Source organism: Meriones unguiculatus, chromosome 6 (assembly GCF_030254825.1).
Source record: "Meriones unguiculatus strain TT.TT164.6M chromosome 6, Bangor_MerUng_6.1, whole genome shotgun sequence".
Lineage (NCBI taxonomy): Eukaryota > Metazoa > Chordata > Mammalia > Rodentia > Muridae > Meriones > Meriones unguiculatus.
Window position 1 is genome coordinate 58,882,247 of NC_083354.1, and position 24,305 is coordinate 58,906,551.

The following is a 24,305-nucleotide window of genomic DNA, read 5'->3' on the forward strand; positions in this document are numbered from 1 at the left end:
TAGTGATGCAAGACACATGATAGTCTGCAAGTGCCACCAAAGAAAAGCATTACATAAACACAAAACATGAATATCTCTGCCAGTAGCAACAGGACAAGGTTCTGCTACACAGTTCACAGGTTATTCAACCTCTAGCAAGTGTACACTCCTGCCTGCCATCGACCAGGCTTAGAGTGGAAAAGATTTCCCCTGGTATATTTGGACCATTTATTCTACTTTAGTGTTTTCTTTTGGGTAGTGTTAGAGAGAGAAGGTTTGAAGTGATGTTAATTTTAGATTAAAACAAGCATAGGTGTTTGAACAAGAAAATTTGCATAAAGGTTTAAAAAATTAACATATAAAGTTGCACTCTTGTTTACCCTTTGTTAGTATTTCTTTTGTGTCGTGACGTTGGTTTCTTAAACAAAGCATTTGATTTGGCTGGAGATGGCAGAATTAAAAAAAAAAAGATTACGAGAAATTTTGGGAGAAGTCTCTGTGCCAATATAGAAATGAGAGACATCGGAGCTCATTATAAGAGAAATTTTAAATCATTGATACTTTCAATCTTTACAGATTGTACACCTTTACACCTCTAATAACATTCGTATTACAAGACATCCCACTCAGAAACATTACAGCTTTATAAAAACTTTACATAGAAGTCACTTTACCCAGGAGTCATCTACACCAGACTTAGTCACTTCGCTAAATCATTAGAAAAAGTCAGGAAAACGTTGTCATCATTCTTTTAAAGCGGTGACATCTCAGGCAAGGGTGTGTTAATGGTGTCAAATTGTATTACGAGAAAGTCATCAGATGCTCACTAATCAAAATAGTTTCATGACAGCTTTATGATCTGACCTGTCTCCATTGCATTTGCTCCTATTTGGATAACCGCTGAGAAGCACAGCTTCTGGGCACTGGGAACACATTTGCTGAGGCTCTCAGCTGTATAGAATAGAAGTGAGGTGCATTTGCAATATAACAAGGACAGCAGCATCCTCACTAAATGTTTATAGGGCTGCAATAAGTTCCTTTTTGTCTACTGCTAGTGTACTGAATCTCAAAAATCTCATGGCACTCATGACTGTGCTCACATCTGGAGACATTTTGGAACTGTTTCCCCAGTCACTTGCCACAGACAACCGCAACATTTTACTCTGTCCAGGCACCCTTATAGAAAAAGAGAGAAAGCAAAGGGTGCTTCATTCCTCACATTTCTGACCAAATAGAGGTTTATTAGTATGGGTTGGGAGGAGGCCAATTTTTAAGTTAGAAATTAAATCACATAAATTATTGACCCGTTTTTGACAGCAAAAACCCTTTCAGAGCAGAATAAACGCAAACAGAAGGTCACATAATGTTCAGTCATTACGTATGTGAAATCTACGCACCTGTCTTTCCACACTTGTTTATATATAGCAAGAACTCTGTATCAACATGTGTCGCTAAAGTTTCAATATTTCTCATCTTCAGAATTCCTCTGGAAGGCATCTGGCCCTTGATCAAAGGTTTGATGCAGTGATCAAAAGCAATCAGAAGGAGTTTTATATGAACATGCCCAAGAGGTAAATAAGAAAACACAGGTACAGAGAATTGAGGGTGTGAGCTTGAAAAGAATCGAGCCACACTGCTCTCATTCTTCTCAGCTTTTTTTTTTTTAGGACAAAAACAACAGCACCCCTCCCCCGCCCCCAGGAAAAAAACTCAACCAAACAAGAAAGCCCCCAAACCCTCGTGAGGACACACACCATGGGTTGCACTCCTTCCCCATCCACAGTTAAAATAAAACAAATGGTAAAAAAGAGCCCTTCCTTTCCATGAAATGCACAGCACAGCAAGAAGGTCCTGAGATGTGGCATCTTGGGAGAAATGAAAACGGACGTGAAAGGAAGCCTTCAGCAGCTGAGTCTCCGTGTGAGGCCTATCCATGACCAGCCGGGTGTGCTCAAACTGAGCAGATTGCTTTCGCTCTCCTGTCCCCGCCGTCCAACCATCTGTTCAGTTTCATCCTGCCATCCACCTTCACAAATCATCGGCTCAACCGGATATATGTGGTGCGACTTCATGACAGCATCTTGCTTATTTCTGGCACAGTATGGTACATTGAGGCCTGTTTGGAACAGCTCATGGATTCCATGCCCACGTACCTTCGAACTACTGAAAATCTATCTGGCCGGGCATGTCTCTGAACAATCTTCCCCATGTCTCTTTACAAACACCACCAGGTTTCATTGCATTGATGGCTTGCATAAGCCATTTGAATTTAGCTCGAACTAGTTTCTGTGCTCCTTCAAACCCATCTCCAACAAAAAGTTCCCATTCAGGCTGCTGCAATAATCATTTGTACAGCGATGTCAGAATGATCACACGAACAACATTGATTTCTTGCAAACAATGTCTGTCTGGAATTCCATGGCAGATGACTTCGTTCACTGGGGTACAACAGGACTTTGGGAAAATATAATCATTCAGGAGAGAAGGCTAGAAATATCTTGCAATGCCTGCTAAGTGTACAGCACAACTAATTTCTCCAGTAGTTATTCATGCCTGGTACCATTAACTGGTTTTTGGTTGTTTGAATAGGAATGACCCTCATAGGCTCATATATTTGAATTCTTGGCTATTGGGGGAGGGGTGGCGCTATTTGACAGGGATTAGGAGGAGTGGCCTTGTTGTAGTAGAGATGGCTTTGTTGGAGGAAGTGTGTCAAAGGGGTGGACTTTGGGGTTTCAAATGCCCATGCCAGGTCTGGTCATTCTCTTTTTCTTTCTCCTGCCTGCTGACCTAGGTGTAGAACTCTCAGCTACCTTTCCAGCACCACCTACTGGGCGAGGCAACCCAGTAGGAGGAAAAGTGTCCTAAGGGCAGGCAAAAGAGTCAGAGACATCCCCACCCCCACTGTTAAGAGTTATCATTGTCATGGTGTCTCTTCATAGCAATAGAACATTGATTAAGGCACTGGGCCAAAAACTCATGGCAGGGTAGGTCATAGGGCTTTGCGGAGAGTTTTCTGCTACGATTCTGTTAAACGGGCACGATATTAAACTGATAAGTACTTATCTTTTTTCTTTTTTTAAATTTTTTATTTAACTTTTCTTAATTACACTTTATTCATTTTGTATCTCCCCATAAACCCCTCCCTTCTCCCCTCCAGATCCCACCCTCCCTCCCCTTTCTGAATGCATGCCCCTCCCCAAGTCCACTGATAGGGGAGGTCCTCCTCTCCTTCTTTCTGATCTTAGTCTATCAGTTCTCATCAGAAGTGGCTGCATTGTCATCTTCTGTGGCCTGGTAAGGCTGCTCCCCGCTCAGGGTGAGGTGATTAAAGAACAGGCCAATCAGATTATGTCAGAGGCAGTCCCTTTTCCCATTACTATGTAACCCACTTGGACACTGAACTGCCATGGGCTACATCTGTGCAGGGGTTCTAGGTTATCTCCATGCCTAGTCCTTGGTTGGAGTATGAGTCTCTGGGAAGTTCCCTGTGTTCAAATTTTCTTGTTCTGTTGCTCTCCTTGTGGAGACCCTGTCCTCTCCAGCTCTTGCTATTTCCCACTTCTTACTTTCCCACTTCTTAATTCCATGCACTCTGACTGACAGTTGGCCATCAGGTTCAGCATCTGCTTTGATAGTCTGCAGGGCAGAGGCTTTCAGCGGCCCTCTGTGGCAGGTTCCTAGGTTGTTTCCTGTTTTCTTCTTCTGCCTTTCAGAGGCCCTCTGTAGCAGGTTCCTAGGTTGTTTCCTGTTTTCTTCTGCCTCTGATGTTCATCCTCTTTGCCTTTCAGGATGGGGACTGAGCATTTTAGTTAGGTTCCTCACTTTTGCTTAGTTTGTTGTACAGATTTTAGTGGGTTTATCCTATGTTGTATGTTTATATGAGTGAGTATATACTGTGTGTGTCTTTTGCTTCTGGGAAAACTCACTCAGAATGATCCTTTCCAGGTCTCACCATTTACCTGCAAATTTCATGATTTCCTTATTTTTCATTGCAGAGTAATACTCCATTGTGTAAATGTACCACAATTTCTGCATCCATTCTACAGTTGAGGGGCATCTGGGCTGTTTCCAGCTTCTGGCTATTACAAATAAAGCTGCTACAAACATGGTTGAGCAAATGTCCTTTTTGTGTACTTGAGCCTCTTTTGGGTATATGCCTAGGAGTGGTATGGCTGGATCTTGAGGAAGCGCTATTCCTAGTTGTCTGAGAAAGCACCAGATTGATTTTCAAAGTGGTTGTACAAGTTTACATTCCCACCAGCAGTGGAGAAGGGTTCCCCTTTCTCCACAACCTCTCCAGCATGTGTTGTCAATTGAGTTTTTCATCTTGGCCATTCTGATGGTGTAAAGTGAAATCTCAGTGTCATTTTGATTTGCATTTCCCTAATGGCTAATGAAGTCGAGCATTTCTTTAAATGCTTCTCTGCCATTCGATATTCCTCTACAGAGAGTTCTCTGTTTAGCTCCGTTCCCCATTTTTTAAGTGGATTACTTGGTTTGCTGCTTTTCAGCTTCTTTAGTTCTTTATATATACTGGATATGAGTCCTCTGTCAGATAAAGGGTTGGTGAAGATTCTTTCCCAATCTGTAGGCAGTCTCTTTGTTTTGATGACGGTGTCCTTTGCTTTACAGAAGCTTTTCAGTTTCATGAGGTCTCATTTATTAGATTGTTGCTCTTAGAGCCTGTCTGTTGGTCTTCTGTTCAGGAAGTTTTCTCCTGTACCAATGAGTTCCAGGGTATTCCCCACTTTTTTTTCGAGCCGATTTAATGTGTCTGGTTTTATGTTGAGGTCTTTGATCCACTTGGACTTGAGTTTTGTGCAGGGTGATAAGTATGGATCTATTTGCATTTTTCTACATGTAGACATCCAGTTGGACCAGCACCATTTGTTGAAAATGCTATCTTTTTTTCCATTGTATGGTTTTGGCATCTTTGTCAAAAATCAGGTGTCTGTAAGTGTGTGGGGTTATTTCTGGGTCTTCTGTTCGGTTCCATTGACCCACCAATCTGTTTCTATGCCAGTACCATGCAGTTTTTATTACTGTTGCTCTACAGTACAGCTTGAGATCAGGGATGGAGATAAAAGATCCAGAAGATCTTTTATTGTAGAGGATTGTTTTAGCAATTCTGGGTTTCTTGTTATTCCATATGAAGTTGAGAATTTTTTTTCCAGGTCTGTAAAGAATTGTGTTGGTAATTTGATGGGAATTGCATTGAATCTGTAGATTGTATTTGGTAAGATGGCCATTTTTACTGTTAATCCTGCCAAGCCATGAGCATGGGAGATCTTTCCATCTTCTCATATCTTCTTCTAATTCTTTCTTCAGAGACTTGAAATTTTTTTCATACAAGTCTTTGACTTGCTTGGTTAGGATTACACCAAGGTACTTTATGTCATTTGTGGCTATTGTGAAGGGTGTTGTTTCTCTAATTTCTTTCTCAGCCCTTTTATCTTTTGTATACAGGTGGGCTACTGATTTTTTTGAGTTAATTTTGTATCCGGCCACTTTGCTGAAGGTGTTTATCAGCTGTAGGAGTTCCCTGGTAGAGTTTTTGAGGTCACTCATGTAAACTATCATATCATCTGCAAATAGTGATAATTTGACTTCTTCCTTTCCAATCTGTATCCCCTTGATCTCCTTCAACTGTCTTATTGCTCTAGCAAGGACTTCCAGCACTATGTTGAAGAGATATGGGGAGAATGGGCAGCCTTGTCTTGTCCCTGATTTCAGTGGGATTGCTTTAAGTTTCTCTCCGTTCAGTTTGATGTTGGCTATAGGCTTGCTGTATATCGCCTTTACTATGTTTAGATATGTGCCTTGTATCCCTGATCTCTCCAATACTTTAAACAAGAATGGATGTTGGATTTTGTCAAATGCTTTTTCAGCATCTACGGAGATTATCATGTGTTTTTTTTTCTTTCAGTTTGTTAATATGCTGGATCAAATTGTTGGATTTCCGTATATTGAACCACCCCTGCATACCTGGGATGAAGCCTACTTGGTCATAGTGGATAATATCTTTGATATGTTTTTGTATTAGGTTTGCAAGTATTTTGTTAAGTATTTTTGCATCAATGTTCATAAGAGAGATTGGCCTGAAATTCTCTTTCTTTGTTGAGTCTTTGTGAGGTTTAGGTACCAAGGTGACTGTGACTTCATAGAATGAGTTTGGTCATGTTCCTTCTGTTTCTATTTTGTGGAATAGTTTGAAGAGAATTGGAGTTAGCTCTTCTTTGAAGGTCTGGTAGAATTCTGCGCTGCAGCTATCTGGTCCTGGCCTTTTTATGGATGGGAGACTTTTGATGACCCCTTCTATTTCTTTGGGGGATATAGGACTATTTAGTTGATTTACCTGGTCCTGATTCAACTTTGGTAAGTCAATTAGATCAAGAAAATTGTCCATTTCATTTAGATTTTCAAATTTTGTGGCAAGTACTTATCCTTAAATTCATTGACTAGTGTGATGTTCAGCCGTCATGAGGTCTGTAAATGATGATGAATACAGAGACCCAGAGTGGTAAATATGGCAAGAGTTACAGATTGTAGAGAGCTTAGTTCTAAATAGAATATTTATATCACCTCCTCCCTCCTTCAAGGCTGAGAGATCATCCTAGAAGTCAGGGCAGAGAGATTATAAAGGGCAGAGGTCATGAATGACTGCAGTGATACTGTTTTCCGGACATGATAGGGCTGTTTTACACATGGATCCACAGTGGTTGTGACTATGTTTCTCTCCAGGTTGTGTAAGCTGTTTGGCCTTGTAAGATCAAGCCATCTAAAATGCCAGAATGGAAGAAGGAGGGTCTCAGGAGGCTCCATGCTATATTGGCTGTCGGTGGCCATTGGAAAAAGGAGTTAATTTTCTTCAGGGATGCGGTCCCTGAGAAGCTATCCGTGCCTTAGTTTATGTCCCTGTACTCATGCACAGACAGGCACTACCGAGTGGATTCAGTGGGTTTAAAAACAAGGTACATGTAGTTATCATAGTTGGAAAATTGCTATGGGGGTAACTGGAAAGGAGTTGGTGAAAGCACAGTAGATATAACAAAAAGTAAAAGTTATCTATCTATCTGTTTGTTTGTCTATCTACTATCTCTCTCTCTCTCTCTCTCTCTATCTTGACACAAAGTCTCACTCTGTCACAATGGGACTCTATATAGACCAGGCTGGCCTGGAACTTAGAGAAATCTGCCTGCCTTTGCCTCTCAAGTGCTAGGATTAAAGTTGTGCACAACCATGCCTAGATATGAAACATTATTTTTTGAAATGATTTTATATGTATTCGTGAGATGCTTTGAGATGTTTTGTGTCTTTCAAGTCTGGAAAGGAATGTGACTCTATGCTTTATGAATCAGACAATAACATTTAGTCATGGGAGAGACTGGCTGATGATTTTGTTGTTGCTGAATATTTGGTTTTAAAATTAATCCTGATTTCATAAAAACAGCTTTGAAATTCTCCTCCCTTTTCCATTGTATTGACTAACTTGAAGAGTTATTGACGTTCTTCTTTGAAGATCTGGAAGACTCTGTGCTGGATCCATGTGGACATGGGTTTATTTTCAGTTGGGAGATATTTATATCACTGCTTCTGTCTCATTGGCTGTTATGGATTGGTTTAAATTATTCATTTCATCAAGAGTTTATTTTGGTAGATTATATTTATCAAGTAATTAATTAATCAGTTTCCTTTAGGTTTTTCAGTTTAGGGCAGTATAGATCTTTTTTTAAAAGTATGTCTATAGAATTCTTTGAATTTTCTCTGTATCATTTGCTGCAATATTTCCCTTTCATCTATGATTTTATTGATTCAAATTTTCTCTCTTTTTCTCTTGGTTAATTTGGATAAATGTGTAACTCCTGTTAAACTTTTCAAAGAAACGAACCTCGCTTTCATTGATGTTTTTGTGTTTTTTTTCTTTCTAATTTATTAATTTTAGCATTAGCTTTTATTTTCTCTTCCTATTTACTATTTTGGAGTGTTGGTTTTTTCTTTACTTTTTTTTTTTTTACAAGACATTAAGGAGCAGCATTGAGTTATTAATATGGGACCTACATAGTTTTGATGTAGGTATTTAATGTTACAAATTTTCCTCTTATTACTGTTCCATCACGTCCCTTATATAAATACGTTGTGTTTCCATTTTAATCCAATTCTCAGAATTTTAAAATTCCCTTCTTAATTTCTACCTTGACACAATGTTTTTTTAATTCTTTATTAATTACACGTTATTGTTATTCACTTTGTATCCCCCCTGTGGTTACGTCCCTTGTCCTATCCCAATCCCTCCCTTCCTCCACCCTCTGCATGCATGCCCCTCCCCAAGTCCACTGATGGGGGGGTCTTCTTTTCCTTCCTTCTGATCCTAGTCAATTAGGTCTCATCAGGAGTGGCTGCCTTGTCTTCTTCTGTGGCCTGGTAATGCTGCTTCCCCCTCAGGGGGAGGTAATTAAAGAGCAGGCCAATCAGTTCATGTCAGAGACAGTCCCTGTTCCTATTACAATGGAACCCACTTGGATACTAAACTGTCATGGGCTACATCTGTGCAGGGGTCTTAGGTTATCTCTATGCATAGTCCTTGGTTGGAGTATCAGTCTCAGGGAAGACCCCTGCGCTCAGATTTTTTGGTTCTGTTGCTCTCCTTGTGGAGTTCCTGTTCTCTCCAGATCTTACTGCTTCCCACTTTTTTCATAAGATTCCCTGCACTCTGCATTTACTGTTTCGATTATTATGTGACATGAGAATTGTATTTTCTGGTCCTGTATGTTTTCTCCTTGCATTTTAACAAGCCTATACATATTTTTTTAGATTAAATTTTTTCTATGATTTTATTGGAAATATTTTATGGCCTTTATCCTTTCTTCTTTATGTATACCTACTATTCTTAGGCTTTATCTTTTCATTGTGTCCCAGATGTTTTGTTCCTTTTTTTATTTTTTGATTTAACATTTTCTCTGATTGATCAATTTCTTCTATCTTGCCTTTGAGGCCAATTATTTTCTCTTCCATTTCATCCAACCTATTGGTGAGCCATTCCTCTGAGCTTTTTGCTTAATTTCCTGAGTTCTTTAAGTTGAGGTTTATTTCAGTTTGGCTTTTCTTTAGAAATTATCTTTTTATTAAGTTCTGTTTTTATATCATGAATTATTTTCACTTTTCATTCTACTGTGTTTTCATTCATTCATTTATTCATATCATCTTTTAGCTCCTTGAATATAGTTTTAATTGCTATTTTGAATTTCTTGTTTTGTGCATCATTATCTCAAAGAGTATTGTGGTGGGGGTGCTAGTTTCTACAGTAGATATATAGACATGTTTTTTTAGTGTGTTTTTATGATGGGTCGTACGGACCTGGATTTAGGATATTTATGGTACTTCTTGGTATGGCTATCTGGTCTTACCTTTGTTGAGTGCATGCTTAGATCTTTGCTGCTACCTGAACCTGTCAGGTTGTAGAGCAGATTCCTGACACTCAGCTTTCAGTGTTGTGGCTGCTCTGGGCTTCTGGTTTTAGACTCCAGGTGGTTCTATGTCAAGATGGTGGGTGCAGTTGTTGATAGCTGAGCAGGCAAGGGAATGTTCTGTCTCTGGGTGTTTTTTAAGCAGGGTTCTAGATTAGGATCCATGTGGTTTTTCTGGTCTCTCAGTGGGAGGGGTTGAGAGTTGGGTAAAATGGCACACTGGTTCTGGGAGTTTCTTCTGAAGTTCTGCTTTGGATTCCATACAGGCTTAGGGCAGTTCAGTGGGTGGTAGGGGGATGCGGATAACACTGGCTGGCTTTCAAGGTTTTTAACCCAGTTTTTTTTTCTCCTTTATCTTTGTGTGTGTGTGTGTGTGTGTGTGTGTGTGTGTGTTTGTGTGTGTGACTCCACCTGTTTTTGGAGTTAAACCCTGGGTGTGGTCACTGACAGTAGGAAAAGTGGTAGAATTGGATCTGGGCATTTCTGCCTTATGTTCTATTTCAGACTCGGGGTTTGAACTCCAAGGACTTCCAGAGTGGCATAATGGATGGGGCCTTATTTTTTAGTTTTAAATTGTGTGTATCTGTGTGTGTCTGTGTATGGGAATGTACATTCGTGTGCAGGGGCCCACTGAGGCCACAACAGGGTGTCAGATCACCTGAATCTGGAGTTATCCTATGGTAAACATCACCCAAGGTGAGTGCTGGGAAGAAACCCATCTCAGGTCCTCTGGAAGAGCAATATGCTCTTTAATCACTGAGATATTTTTCTAGCCCATCAATAAGTAATCTTTCTTTTTATTGTTTTTTTAATAGTAAGAGCTGGAGAGGACAGGGTCTCCACAAGGAGAGCAACAGAACCAGAAAATTTGAACACAGGGAACTTCCCAGAGACTCATACTCCAACCAAGGACTATTCATAGAGATAACCCAGAACCCCTGCACAGATGTAGCCGAGGGCAGTTCAGAGTCCAATTGGGTTACATAGTAATGTGAAGAGGGACTGCCTCTGTCATAATCTGATTGGCCTGCTCTTTGATCACCTCCCCCTGGGGGGGAGCAGCCTTACCAGGCCATAGTAGAGGACAATGCAGCCACTTTTGATGTGAACTGATAGACTAAGATCAGAAAGGAGAGGAGAACCTCCCCTATCAGTGGACTTGGGGAGTGGCATGCATGCAGAGGGAGGAGGGAGGGTGGGATTGGGAAGGGAGGAGGGAGGGGCTTATGGGGGGATGCAGAATGAATAAAGTGTAATTGATGAAAAATTAAAAAAAATTATTTTATTTTATTAATTACACTTTATTCACTTTGTATCCCCCCATAAGCCCCTCCCTCTTCCATTCCTGGTCCCACCCTCCCTCCCCCTTCTTCACGCATACCCCTCCCCAAGTCCACTGATAGGGGAGGTCCTCCTCCCTTTCTATCTGATCCTAGTCTATTAGGTCTCATCAGAGTGGCTGCATTGTCTTCCTCTGTAGCCTGGTGAGGCTACACCCCTCTCAGGTGAAGATGATCAAAGAGCAGGCCACTCAGTTTATGTCAGAGACAGTCCCTGTTCCCATTACTATGGAACTCACTTGGACACTGACTGCCATGGGCTACATCTGTGCAGGGGTTCTAGGTTATCTCCATGCCTACTACTTGGTTGGATTATGAGTCTCTGGGAAGACCCCTGTGTTCAAATTTTCTGGTTCTGTTGCTCTTCTTGTGGGGTTCCTGTCCTCTCTAGATATTACTATTTCCCACTTCTTACATAAGATTCCATGCACTCTGCCCAACAGTTGGCCATAAGTCTTAGTGTCTGCTTTGATAGTCTGCAGGGCAGAGCGTTTCAGGGGACCTGTGTGGTAGGTTCCTAGGAACCTACTTTCCTATTTTCTTCTTCTTCTGATGTCCATCCTCTTTGGCTTTCAGGATGGGGATTGAGCATTTTTGTCAGGGTCCTCTCTCTTGATTAGTTTCTTTAGATGTACAGATTTTAGTAGGTTTATCCTATGTTCTATGTCTATATGAGTGAGTATATACCATGTGTGTCTTTCTGCTTCTGGGACAGCTCACTCAGGATGATCCTTTCCAGGTCCCACCATTACCTGATTTCCTTAATTTTTATTTACAGAGTAATACTCCATTGTGTAGATGTACCACAATTTCTGCATCCATTCTTCAGTTGAGGGGTATCTGGGCTGTTTCCAGCTTTGAAGATATCAGAAGATGGAAAGATCTCCCATGCTCACTGCTTGGCAAGATTAACGAAGTAAAAATGGCCATCTTACCAAAAGCAATCTACAGATTCAATGCAATTCCCATCAAATTACCAACACAATTCTTTACAGACCTGGAAAAAAATTCTCAACTTCATATGGAATAACAAGAAACCCAGAATTGCTAAAACAATCCTCTACAATAAAAGATCTTCTGGAGGTATCTCCATCCCTGATCTCAAGCTGTACTATAGAGCAACAGTAATAAAAACTGCATGGTACTAGCATAGAAACAGAATGATGGATCAATGGAACCGAACAGAAGACCCAGAAATAAACCAGTGATTTTTGACAAAGATGCCAAAACCATGCAATGGAAAAAAGATAGCATCTTTAACAAATGGTGCTGGTCCAACTGGATGTCTATATGAGGAAAAATGCAAATAGATCCATACTTATCACACTGCACAAAACTGAAGTCCAAGTGGATCAAAGACCTCAACATAAAACCAGACACATTAAATCAGCTAGAACAAAAAAGTGGGGAATACCCTAGAACTCATTGGTACAGGAGAAAACTTCCTGAACAGAACACCAACAGCATAGGCTCTAAGAGCAACAATCAATAAATGGTCCTCATGAAACTGAAAAGCTTCTGTAAAGCAAAGGACACCGTCATCAAAACAAAGTGACTGCCTACAGATTGGGAAAGAATCTTCACCAACCCTTTATCTGACAGAGGGCTAATATCCAGTATATTTAAAGAACTAAAGAAGCTGTGAAACAGCAAACCCTGTAATCTACTTAAAAAATGGGGAACAGAGCTAAATAAAGCACTCTCTGTACAGGAATATCGAATGGCAGGTAAACACTTAAAGAAATACTCAACATCATTAGCCATTAGGGAAATACAAATCAAAACGACCCTGAGATTTCAGCTTACATCCATCAGAATGGCTAATATCAAAAACTCAAGTGACATCACATGCTGTAGAGGTGGGGAATCCTCCTCCACTGCTGGTGGGAATGAAAACTTGTACAACCACTCTGGAAAGCAATCTGGCATCTTCTCAGACAACTAGGAGTAGTGTTTTCTCAAAATCCAGCCATACCACTCCTATGCATATATTCAAAAGAGGCTCAAGCACAGAACAAGGACATTTGCTCAACCATGTTTGTAGCAGCTTTATTTGTAATAAGTAATCTTTCAAGTGAGATATTTCTTATATTTATTAGTGATAATGTCAAATGAGACAATACTCCTGAGAATATAAGTATTTCATATCACATCATAGACTTCTCTTAATGGAACCACACTGCAGATTTTTTCATATATATGTATATGTACACACACACACACACACACACACACACACACAGAAAAACTGAATCATTCAAGGAAACTCCCTGTAAATACTGTGTTTAAGTAAATTTTATTCTTGTGAATGGCTGTTAGAAGATTGCTAAAGATGTTTACATGGGAGTTCTTTTAAAATTCAATGGATGCATTAACATATATATTTATTTGTAGGATATACTATAATTATATACATACATGTAATTTGCATCCTGTATTTATTTTTAAGCTTTTTTATTTTTTTATCAGCTCTTTGAGGATTTTGTAGAAAGAACTTTGCTCATATTCAGTCTTCTCCTGGACCCACTTCGTACCCATCCAAGTTATCTTATTTATTTTGAACCCTTGAAGCAAAATTTATTTTTTTCTTAAACAATTATTATTACATGTATGCATACATATTCAGACAGCAGAACATATGGTTTGAGACATATATGATATCTCAACTTGGCTATTAAAAAGTCCGTGACACAGGATACAGAACAAATGAGTTAAAGACTTCTCATGCTTTAGCCACTGAGCCATTTCCTAAGTGTAAACCATTATTTTTGTTAAAAATTGCAACCTTAGATTTCATCCTTAAAAAAAAGGCTTTAATGTATTTTTTGTTTGTAAGTTTACCTTCTTTGAGTTTCTTTCTATAAAATATATATCTATCAAGTAATTGACTGTTATTAATCGAAAACACATTTAGAGACTAGAAAGTGTTCAGAGAGCAAACCTCCTGCCATCACACACACAAAAACCAAGATTCAGATGTGGTGTTGTGTGTTTGTAAGTCCAGCATGAGGGCTGGGAGGCAGGTGTGTGGGGAGACAAGACAGTGGTGCTCATTCACCAGACAGACTAGCTGAACTGGTGAGCTGCAGGCTCAACAAGAGATTTTATCTTTAAAAAATAAAAAAGGTGGAGAGTAATTAAGGAAGGTACACAGTATCGATCTTTGGCCTATACACACACAAATGCATGTGTGTGCACACTTATGGGTGCATATATTGACACATTCATGTACACACAAATATGTAAACACATATATACACATATAAACACAAAGAAATACATAAACCACATTTACCAGTTATTTAAATGCTTTTCAGTTAACGAACATCAGCATACAGCGTGTAACTGAGAAAACTTTTAAACTATCATCTTCACTGTGATATTGACAGCAATGTTAGTCAATGTCCTGGAAAAACACAGAATTCCGTTTCGTGTGATATATGAAATTGTGGGCTGGAAAGATGAACCAGTGCTTAAGAAGACTTGCTGGTCTCCCTGAAGACTTGATTTCTCAGAATTCTCTTTGTAGCCTCTACATTGTTTTCAAATAATGATCAATTATTTGCATGAGCTTTTTTTAATAAAAAGAAATTCAGAGCATTACAAACAGAAAATATGTTAAGTGTTCCCTTCAAGAGTAAAGCTAAAATTCAGTTCTCAACACCAGTAGCATCCAAAGCTCCTTGTAAATCTAGCTCCTAGAGATCTGACACCCTCTTCTGGCCTCCCTGGATACCTCCACACACACATGTCATACACTCACCAAACAGACATATGGCTATACCTTAAAAAATTATATATGAAATGATAGCATGGATTCTGTTTTATTCTGCTAGTGATTAAATGTACAGACTGCCCTTTTTTTTGCTTAGAAAAGGTCATTGATATTGTTTAGAGATATTCAGAGTAATTAATATTTATGTTTAATGAAATTTGGTATTATGAAAAAAGAAAACAAATCATAAAAATCGATGCATATTTTAAAATAAGAGAAGAGCTTCAGACGTAAGCTACAAAAGGAAGTATCAAAGAAGCAACTGTTTAAATGCTGTTTTATAAATAAAACATATTGTAGTAAATAATTTGAAATTAGAATTTAGTCAAATCACTGTGATGATTAGTTTTATAATCTATAATCTCATGGGATGAAAGTCTCAATGAGGGATTGTCTAGATCAGCTTGATCTGTGAGCATGCCTGTGTGGGATTATTTTAAGTTATCTGACTTGTGAAGACCCATGGACTGGGAATCACCATTCCCTACACAGGGAAATCTGAATGGTATGAGTGAAGTTCTTGCTCAGTGCAGTAAAAGTTCTAACCAATGAAATAAAACCTGTTTCTCTGTCATATCGAATGGCAGAGAAACACTTAGAGAAATGACCAACATCCTTAGTCACCAGGGAAATGCAAATAAAAAGGACCCTCAGATTTCACCTTACACCCATCAGAATGGCTAAGATGAATAACTCAAGTGACAATACATGCTGGAGAAGATGTGCAGAAAGGGGAACCCTCAAGTGCACAACAATAACATTTGCTCAACCATGTTTGTAGCAACTTTATTTATAATAGCCAGAATCTGGAAACAACCCAGATGTCCCTCAACTGAGGAATAGATACAGAAATTGTGGCACATTTACACAATGGAATACTACTCAACAATTGAAAACAAGGAAATCATGAAATTTACAGGCAAATGGTGGGAACTAGAAAAGTTCATCCTGAGTGAGGAATCCCAGAAGCTAAAATGATGTCTAAGAAGAAAACATTTAAAAAATATGAAATAAGTAAATGAGGATAGGAAAGAGTAAGTTGTTAAGAGAAGTCCGAGATCAAAGTGCTGAATAAATAATTGGTTAGTTCCAACAGCTTTCAGAAAGAAGCCAAGAAATATTGCTTTTTCTTTCTAGAGTGAAGTGTTCAAATCCTGGTATACTACCAGGATGTGAATGTGCATGTTTTAGAGGTAACTTTCTATGTTGGAATAAATTTTTCTGTTGATCATAACTTTTCTAAACTGTTGCCTCCTATTGTCCAGTAGCATCTCTTTTAAGTTTCAGGTCTCCTGCCTTTTATGTTCCATTTGTGCAGGGGTCCTCATGTTCCCTATCTACACTTTTTGATCTTCATCTCTATGGCTTTGTATAGAACCACTTGGTACTTGGGCCTTCTCTCCCTTTATTTTTTCTACTACTTAAGCGCATTATTAATTTTCCAATGAAAGTTTTCCTTCTCTAGGAAGCTGATTTGTTATTTTTATCACCAAAACTTGTTTTTTTCTGCTACATACTCAATGTTCAATAAATAATTTTAAGAAGAATGCTTGACGGACTATATTTAGAGATTTCTACATGTTCTACTAGAGAAAATTAACTTGGAACACTTCATAAAGAAAAGCACTGGGGGCATTTATTTTAACAGTTGTGTTCTAAAACTGTTGCCTTTGATTACTGGTTTAGGCAAACTTATTCTAGAAAGATATAGGAGCAGGAGAGATAGCTCAGTGGTTAAGGATATAGGCTGGTCTCCCATAGGACCTGGATTTGATTTCCAGTGCCTATATGGTGGGTTACGGCTGTATGTAGGTCCAGTTCTTAGGTGTGTCCAGCACCCTCTTATGGCCTCTGTGGACACCAGGCATGCAAGTGGTACACACACACACACACACACACACACTACCAATATGCATAACATAAAATGAAAAAAATTAAAAATTGTATTGTAAGTAAATAGAAGACATTGAAGTTATTATTCTAATATAACAACATGAAAAAAATGGACTTACTTCAGTAAGGGTGTCAGAAATTGGGAATTTTATTTCATTTAATGTGATTTAAAATACAGCAGCTTCTGTCATTTGTTTAGTTATCCATATATTTATTTTTGAGAACTTACATTAAGTTATGAGAAAAAAAGAATGGTTAAAGCCAATATTTTGTCTTGAAGGGATACAGTCTGGTCAAAGGTAGATAATTTCATAGCATAAAGACAATCCTACAGGTATGCAAACACCTGACTGAGGAGAAGGTAACAGAATAAATGCAGAAAAAATATTCAGAGCAAAATAGGTGACATAAGTCAAATCTGCAGACTGAACTGGAGTGAAGTAGGATGGGGAAGGTGGCAAGGCAGAAGTTCTCAGGAGGCATGTCGCTAAGCAAGTCGTTCATTTTCCTAAAAAGAACTTTCATGGAGGGATGAGAAGAGCACAGTGGAAAACTGCCACTGACAGGGACCTTACTGTGTGGAGAGTAGATGGGTTCTATCTGTTTCTCCTACCCTTAGGACACTGGCATGAAGTCTTGGTTTCCACACCTGTCAGGTGAAAATGGAATAAGGGACCATAAAATGTAAAATCCTAATGCAGACACAAAGGGAAGAGTGAACAAGATACTATTTTCTTACTTAAAACTCATGAGCCAGACACCTTGGTGCATGCCTGTAATCCCAGCACTCAGGGAGGCAGAGGCAGGCTGATCTCTATGAGTTCGAGGCCAGCCTGGACCCCAAAGTGAGTCCAGGACAGCCTAGACTACACAGAAAAACCCTGTTTTGAAAAACAAAGAAACAGAAACATCTTGACCATTTTTTCCAGCATGCTTTTACACTTAGAGGTACTCTGAACACAGTGTCCAACTCTCAGTGGAATGACTCTGAGAGAGATTCTCTAGGGACAGCCAATCCCAGCTGAGAGGGAGAAGACTGTACTGAGCTTTCTGTCCAGCATTGCCTATCTTCTCTGCATTTGTAGCTTGAGGCTTTACCGTTTTATCTTCATAGTGATGGTTTTATGTTTAATTTAAGTGTAAATCACAGTAACCTCTGTTGTGACTGGAATGTCAGCAGGCTTAAAAAAAAAAAAGCTAACGTCCCTCAAAGAGCTAAAGAGTTTATAATGTCGGACATATTTGTCAAGATGATCCAGTTAAGTATGGAGAGACAGTATGGGATATTATTAAAGTTTCTTCAGTATCTGAAGGGTGGAAATTGATTTAGCAGAGAGCCTTTGCCCTGTATTAGAGGACTTGTGGCTGTTTAAAATAATATTAGTCAAGGCAAATAAAAGTATCAAAAAGCCAATTAATTAAACATTATGCTTATGTTATTTTCCAAGGAACATGTTTACGCTATAGTATGTCATAATTTAGGAAGCGTCAGTGAAATGCTGTGTTTTCCCAACATTACCCAAATGTATAATGGCAATGAGAGGCAGAAATTAACTTTTCTGTACTGGAAATGATGTCTGTACTGGCTGGTTCTGTGTGCCACAAGCTAGAGTCATGAGAGTAGAACGAGCCTCAGTTGAGGAACTGTCTACATGAGACCCAGGTATGACACATTTTCTCAACTAGTGATCAATAGGGGAGGGCCCAGGTCATTGTAGGTGGTGCCATCCCAGGGCTGAGTTCTGTAAGAAAGTAGACTGGGCAAGTCATGAGGAGCAAGCCAGGAAGCAGCACAACTCCATGGCCCTCTGCATCAGCTCCTGCCTCCAGGTTCCTGCTTGAGTTCCCGCCCTGCCTTCTTGTGGTGATGAACAGCAACATGGAAGTGTAAGCCAAGTAAACCTACTCCCCGACTTGTTTTTTTTTTTGACCATGGTGTTTTATCTCAGCAATACGAACCCTAACTGAAACAGTATCTTTTGAAGTCAATGAGTCTCCCAACCCAGTTTTTCTTAAACTAACAAAGATTTTCTTTTCTTAAAATGCTGTCATTACAAAATTGACCTGTATTTAAGCAATAAACAAACAATTGCTATTAGTGTTGATATTCTGATATGTACAGCCTTTTATGATTTTCTAAAAGTAATATTGGTCATGATATAATAAGTGCAGAAACAAGTACCATGAAAAATGTTGGATAATGGCTGGAGAGATGGCTCAGCGGTTGAGAGCGCTGTCTGCTCTTCCAGAGATTCTGAGTTCAATTCCCAGCAACTACATGGTGTCTAATAACCATCTATACTGGGATCTGATGTCTTCTTCTGGTATGCAAGTGGCCTACAGATAGAGAACCCATATGTGAAAATAAATTAATCTTAAAAAAATGCTGGTTAGTGTTTTCTGAGACTGATACTCCAACCAAGGACTATTCATGGAGATAACCTAGAACCCCTGCACAGATGTAGCCCATGGCAGTTCAGTGTCCAAGTGGGTTCCCTAGTAATGGGAACAGGGACTGTCTCTGACATAAACTGAGTGGCCTGCTCTTTGATCATCTTCACCTGAGAGGGGTATAGCCTCACCAGGCTACAGAGGAAGACAATGCAGCCACTCTGATGAGACCTAATAGACTAGGATCAGATAGAAAGGGAGGAGGACCTCCCCTATCAGTGGACTGGGGGAGGGGCATGGGTAGATAAGAGGGAGGGAGGGTGGGATTGGTAGGGGAAGAGGGAGGGAGGTTCAGGTAGGATACAAAAGAAATAAATTGTAATTAATAAAAATTAAAATTAAAAAAAATTTACAACCATAAAAAAATGTTGGTTAAAAGCAGATGCTCATTTGTCCTTCAGCCCATTTCCAGTGGGCTGGTGGCTGTGCACTGCTTCTCTGACCCTCATGTCATTTGGCATCACCCAGTGGGCATGCACATACAACCTCCAGCCAAAAGAAATGAGGAGATAGGAATCTGCATTATATTTCAGAATGCACTGGTACTGGAAAGTATTATTTAGCAATGTGTTCTGCCTGCAGGTTTGTTGCTTATCTCATGCTTTTTGTCATAGTAAACATGCTTGTGAGCACAACACAATTTTACTTTGTAATATGATTTTTTCCATCGTCTCACTGATATGTATGTTTGCAGAAGAATCATTCTTACAAAATATAAAGACATTTCATCTGTTTTTAGATTTGTGAGACATCAACACATGTTACATAGAGATCTGAGTGTTTTCATATAGGTATCAGACTTTAAAAATTTTAAGAGTGGAGGGTGAATCTAGAAATCAAGGAACTGTAGGAGGAGGTTGAAGATCAAATGACTTCATATTTCCATCTATACCAGTTTTATTTTGATGCACTGATAATTCATTAGAGTTGGAAGTTACAGTGAATTATCACCATTAATAGCCCTTTTAAATGACTATCCAAACGGTGAAATTCATGTGGTTGTTCAAATTTCTAAGTAAGTATTAAAAAAAAAAACAGTGGAATTGCAATCTATATGGAACCTCTAGGGTGTCGTTTTTGACGTTATTTCTGATGGTTCCATTTTAGAAAATGCTATTTGTAAATATTCTTAAGTTGTACTTGTCCTAGACCTCAAGAAGGGTTGTGTGAAAAGTACGGATTGCTTACAGCCAGTCTTATGATGCTATAAGTGATAGCATCAGATTTAAATACAGTTGGATTTGATGGTTTAGATCTAGGGAGGTTTGAAGGTTCTGAAGCAGCAGATGGTCTGAGAGAGAAAGCAACCTGCCACCAGAGATTCTGAAGTAAGAAAACCTTCTCCCAGAAGGAAAATCTTCCTAAGGGACTCCCAGAACCTGGGTTGTACAGGGCTCCGCTAGATCAGAGAAAGAGAAACTGGAAAGGCCTGATTGCATAAAAATGATGGAACACAAGGTGTGCCTTGCTCAAGGCACTACGACGGAAGCAGGAGCAGCTGCACAGTTTGGATCTGATGGCCCACCAAGCCCAGCTACTAAAGAGGCCCTAATGAAGAGCTCTAGGAAACATATGTATGTGTGACTGGAGATAAGAGACAAATGTTTATGAAGAGTCACGTGTGTAGAATGTTGTGAGTGATCACCTGGAGGGATGAAGATTAAAAGCTAGAAAAAAAATGTTCTGACAGCCATTTTTTTATTATTATTATAGAAATGTACTGTATGGTTCTACATTAAGACATGCTCGGGTCTCTGCCCTTGATCAAGTCAGTTGTGTTCTGAGTTTGGTGTATTTAAAACACTCCCTAGTCTACTTATGTACAGGCCAGAGGAAATTAATTTAACTCGCCTTACAAGTAGTCCCAGACTATGAAAATATTTCCATAATTTAAAGATATTTCTTGTAATTAGTATATACAGTCCTTAGCTAACTTTGCCTTCATGTGAACAATGAGCTTCTAAGACATCACTGCTCTGTATAAGAATGCCTGTCTACCTTAGGGCATTAGAGTTGCCGATATGGATTTAAAGGAAAATAATGTTAATCCCTCAAATGCCTTTTCTTCAAATTATGTAGCATTTCTCTCTTTCATTTCCCTTTTTTGCACAGGGTAATATAGTCTGACAAGAAGTAAGTGTGATTTTAATTGTTAGACTGTTTATTCCAGAGAGCACTTACGGTAATTAACATATTTTCTCTAGTCTTCTCATTTTGTTAATGATATCTTATTGAAGGCTGTGCAGTAATTACTGCCCACTGAGGTACATATACTGAAGCAAATTAATGGCCAATGACCAATAATGATTACACTTGTAATTATCTATTGTGAAGTATAAGCAGAAAAAAATGAAATTACAAACAATGTTCTTTAAAGCTAAAATTAAACTGTTTTGTTAAACTGATAACAATTGTATTAATGACTCAACTGAGAAATGATATTCTATGACTTTATCATTTCTGTCAGTTTCATATAAGTTATCAAAGACTTTACCCTTCTCAGTGTTTTGCAATTTCACCAGGGGGAACAAAAGTAAATGGGTTAAGAGGAAAATACATTCCTTATTTAAATTTAAGTATTAGTGAACTTACGATACTTTTACCTCAATATCAGCAACCTAATTTTTACATGGTTGTAGGAGATTAATTTCCTTTTGTATTATTTTAGGAGCATTTTTTTTCCTTTTACCTATCGACTCTGGAGAATTGCAAGAACACCTTGTGCAACTACAGTGATCTTTGTGTCTCCACCTCGTAAGTGTCAGGTGTATCAGAGCAGTGAGAAAACAGTGTACTTTCTCTAGCACAACAGGAGAGAGGAAGTGGTGGTTAGATGGACGCGACATGGTTTGTGTGTATTACCAAGTAGCTTTAATCTCCTCTCTCTTCACGCTAGCTAAGGATATATGTTTTACGTGTGGGAAATAATTACTATTATCTTTATCTGGAAGCTCCGATGATGGGCTGTTGGCATGTACTGCACTGTAATGCAGAAGATGCGGGACATAAATCTCTGTGTTTATCTCCCTGGGCTTCATTGTCTTTGGACCTTGACAGGAAGGTCAGGAGCCTGTGCAAGGACCAGGTTACCCACAGGCTTTGAGTGCCAATCATGTTCAAACAAGGACCACAGAAGAGATTATCATAGCCAAGCCCTTGTGAGTAAGTGTTCTGCTGAGATTTTTCAGATGATTTAATTATTTGGAGTACAAGTCATAGTCAAAATTTCTTACGTATAATTATCAGATCATATTAAATACTGAGACTATGAGATAGAATCATGTTTCTTTTTCTGTGATTAGAAAAGCTGACTATAGCACTAAAATCTGGATAAGTAGCTGCAATATACATAATATATTTAAGATATTTCAAAACGTTGTTTTAGTAACAATAATTATCACGTTATTTATTGCACAATGGCATTTTATTTCTTACAAGAAGTTGAGGCACTGTAAATCAGAATTAGTGTATATGTATTTTTGTAACTTGATTCATTAAGTTCTCAATATAAACGTTTCTGAAAGATGATAAATGAATGTTAAAATACAAGCTTTTTTGTCATTTCATATATTGTGTTGTTTTAAAGTGTTTTGAATGTAAAATATCTTGCTTCTAACAAGTTTTATTGTACAATGAAGCAATTAAAACTTGGTCCTTTGAGTTAAGTTCCATTATTTGGATACGAATATCACAATAGAATTGTTATCTTATTGTTTTAAGTTGAATGACATATATAAGATTACTCTTTTCATATATAAGAAAATTTAATGTAATAAGGATGATATTACTAGATTAATAATCTTGAAAATCCCAACCCTAGAGATTTTAAGTTATCAGTTGAAGCTTATTTATGGCTAACTAATGAAAGATGAGAAGAGTTGCTATATCCACCCTGAGATCGCTTAGGATTTCTGGCTGATTTTAAGTTTTGATCATTTTCATAAAAACAGGTCTCTGAGGCCCAGAAACTTGGTGCAGATATTTGACAGGTTTTTGTTTTTGTTTTTTTAGCTTGTTTTTGATCTGGATGTTTTTTAAAATGTCCAAACCACTCATGTCTGAGTAATCACTGGCCAGCGATTTATCCCAAGAACCTCTAATTAATACTGTCAGATTCTACAGACTATCTTGATGAAACAGGGGTTTCACATAGAGTTTACTAGAAGAGTTACAAGATGTTTTAAAAAGAAATGTTTTAGAATAGATTTTGATGGCAAATTTCTTGTTTGGGTAAAATGAGAAATGCCAGGACAGAGGTATTCTCTCCTTTCTGACAGGAATCTTGGCTGGAGTAGCCTTCTGATCCTGTCCCTCTCATCACACCCAGGAAGGCTGGCAAAATGAAGCCAATGTGGAGTGTCTATGTACTTTTGTAACTTGATTCATTAAGTTCTTAATGAAGCTGTTAGTCTTACTAACTGTTATCGGCATATTTTTAATTATGTCCAACTTTGGTATAATATCATCAGTTATAAGTTTAAAAAGTCCATGCAAGTCTAAGAAAATTATTATTTAGAATTATGATGGAAAACTGTTTTGTCTAACACTGAAATAATAAAAATGTTGATTTTTTTCCATTGTTTGGTTTCTTTTCTTTTTTTTAAAGAAATTATTATTGATAGTATGCTGACTCTGGATCTTTTTTTGTTGTTGTTGTTGTTTTTGTTTTTGTTTTTGTTTTTTGAGACAGGGTTCTACTGTGTAACAGCCCCGGCTGTCCTGGAACTCTCTTGCACCTACAGCGATCTGTCTGCTTCTTTCTCCTTGAGTGCTGGAATTAAATGTGTGTGCCACTGTGCCCAGTTCTGTTTGGTCTATCTTCTAAAAACCACTTAAGGAAAGTTATTTGGGCAGCAAATAAGCAAGTATATTTAATTTTGAGATCAAGACGTTAGCAAATGGAGTTTGTAGAGACCATAAGAGCTGCATCTGCCTGCTAAATGTCTCTGTGAACTGATATAGAGCAGATCTTTCATCCAGAAGTTCCTTACCTTCTACTGATGTGCTGTATTCTCCTATGTGGCACATCACTAAAGTCTTTCCAGAAACCATTTGCTGTCCATAAATGTCAATATTAACGGCTCACTTAATTATGTCGACATAATTCCAAATGATCAGAATTATAGACATAGTCTCAAATTAAAAATGTTAAATGTATATATCCCTTGTGCACAGAAAAAAAAAAAAAAACAACAGTAATAAGTTCCTTTACCTACTTTGTTCACACATTCTGAAAACTTCTGATCAAGCTATTTCTCTCAGCGAATGGAATTATGTCTAGAGTAATACCACTTTTATTATTGATAGTTTTGGAAACATTTCAGTGTTTCTGTTCAAGGACTGGCTGGATCACGTTTACACAAGGTTTTCAAGGCATCTGCACTGTTCTACAGCTGAAAA

The 24,305-nt window shown here is 38.4% G+C and overlaps 1 pseudogene; it reads right to left on the reverse strand.

The window, feature by feature from the left end:
• Positions 1 to 1,689: 1,689 nt before the first annotated feature.
• LOC110560613 (methionine aminopeptidase 1-like) lies at positions 1,690 to 21,943 on the reverse strand (annotated as a pseudogene).
• Positions 21,944 to 24,305: the final 2,362 nt, after the last annotated feature.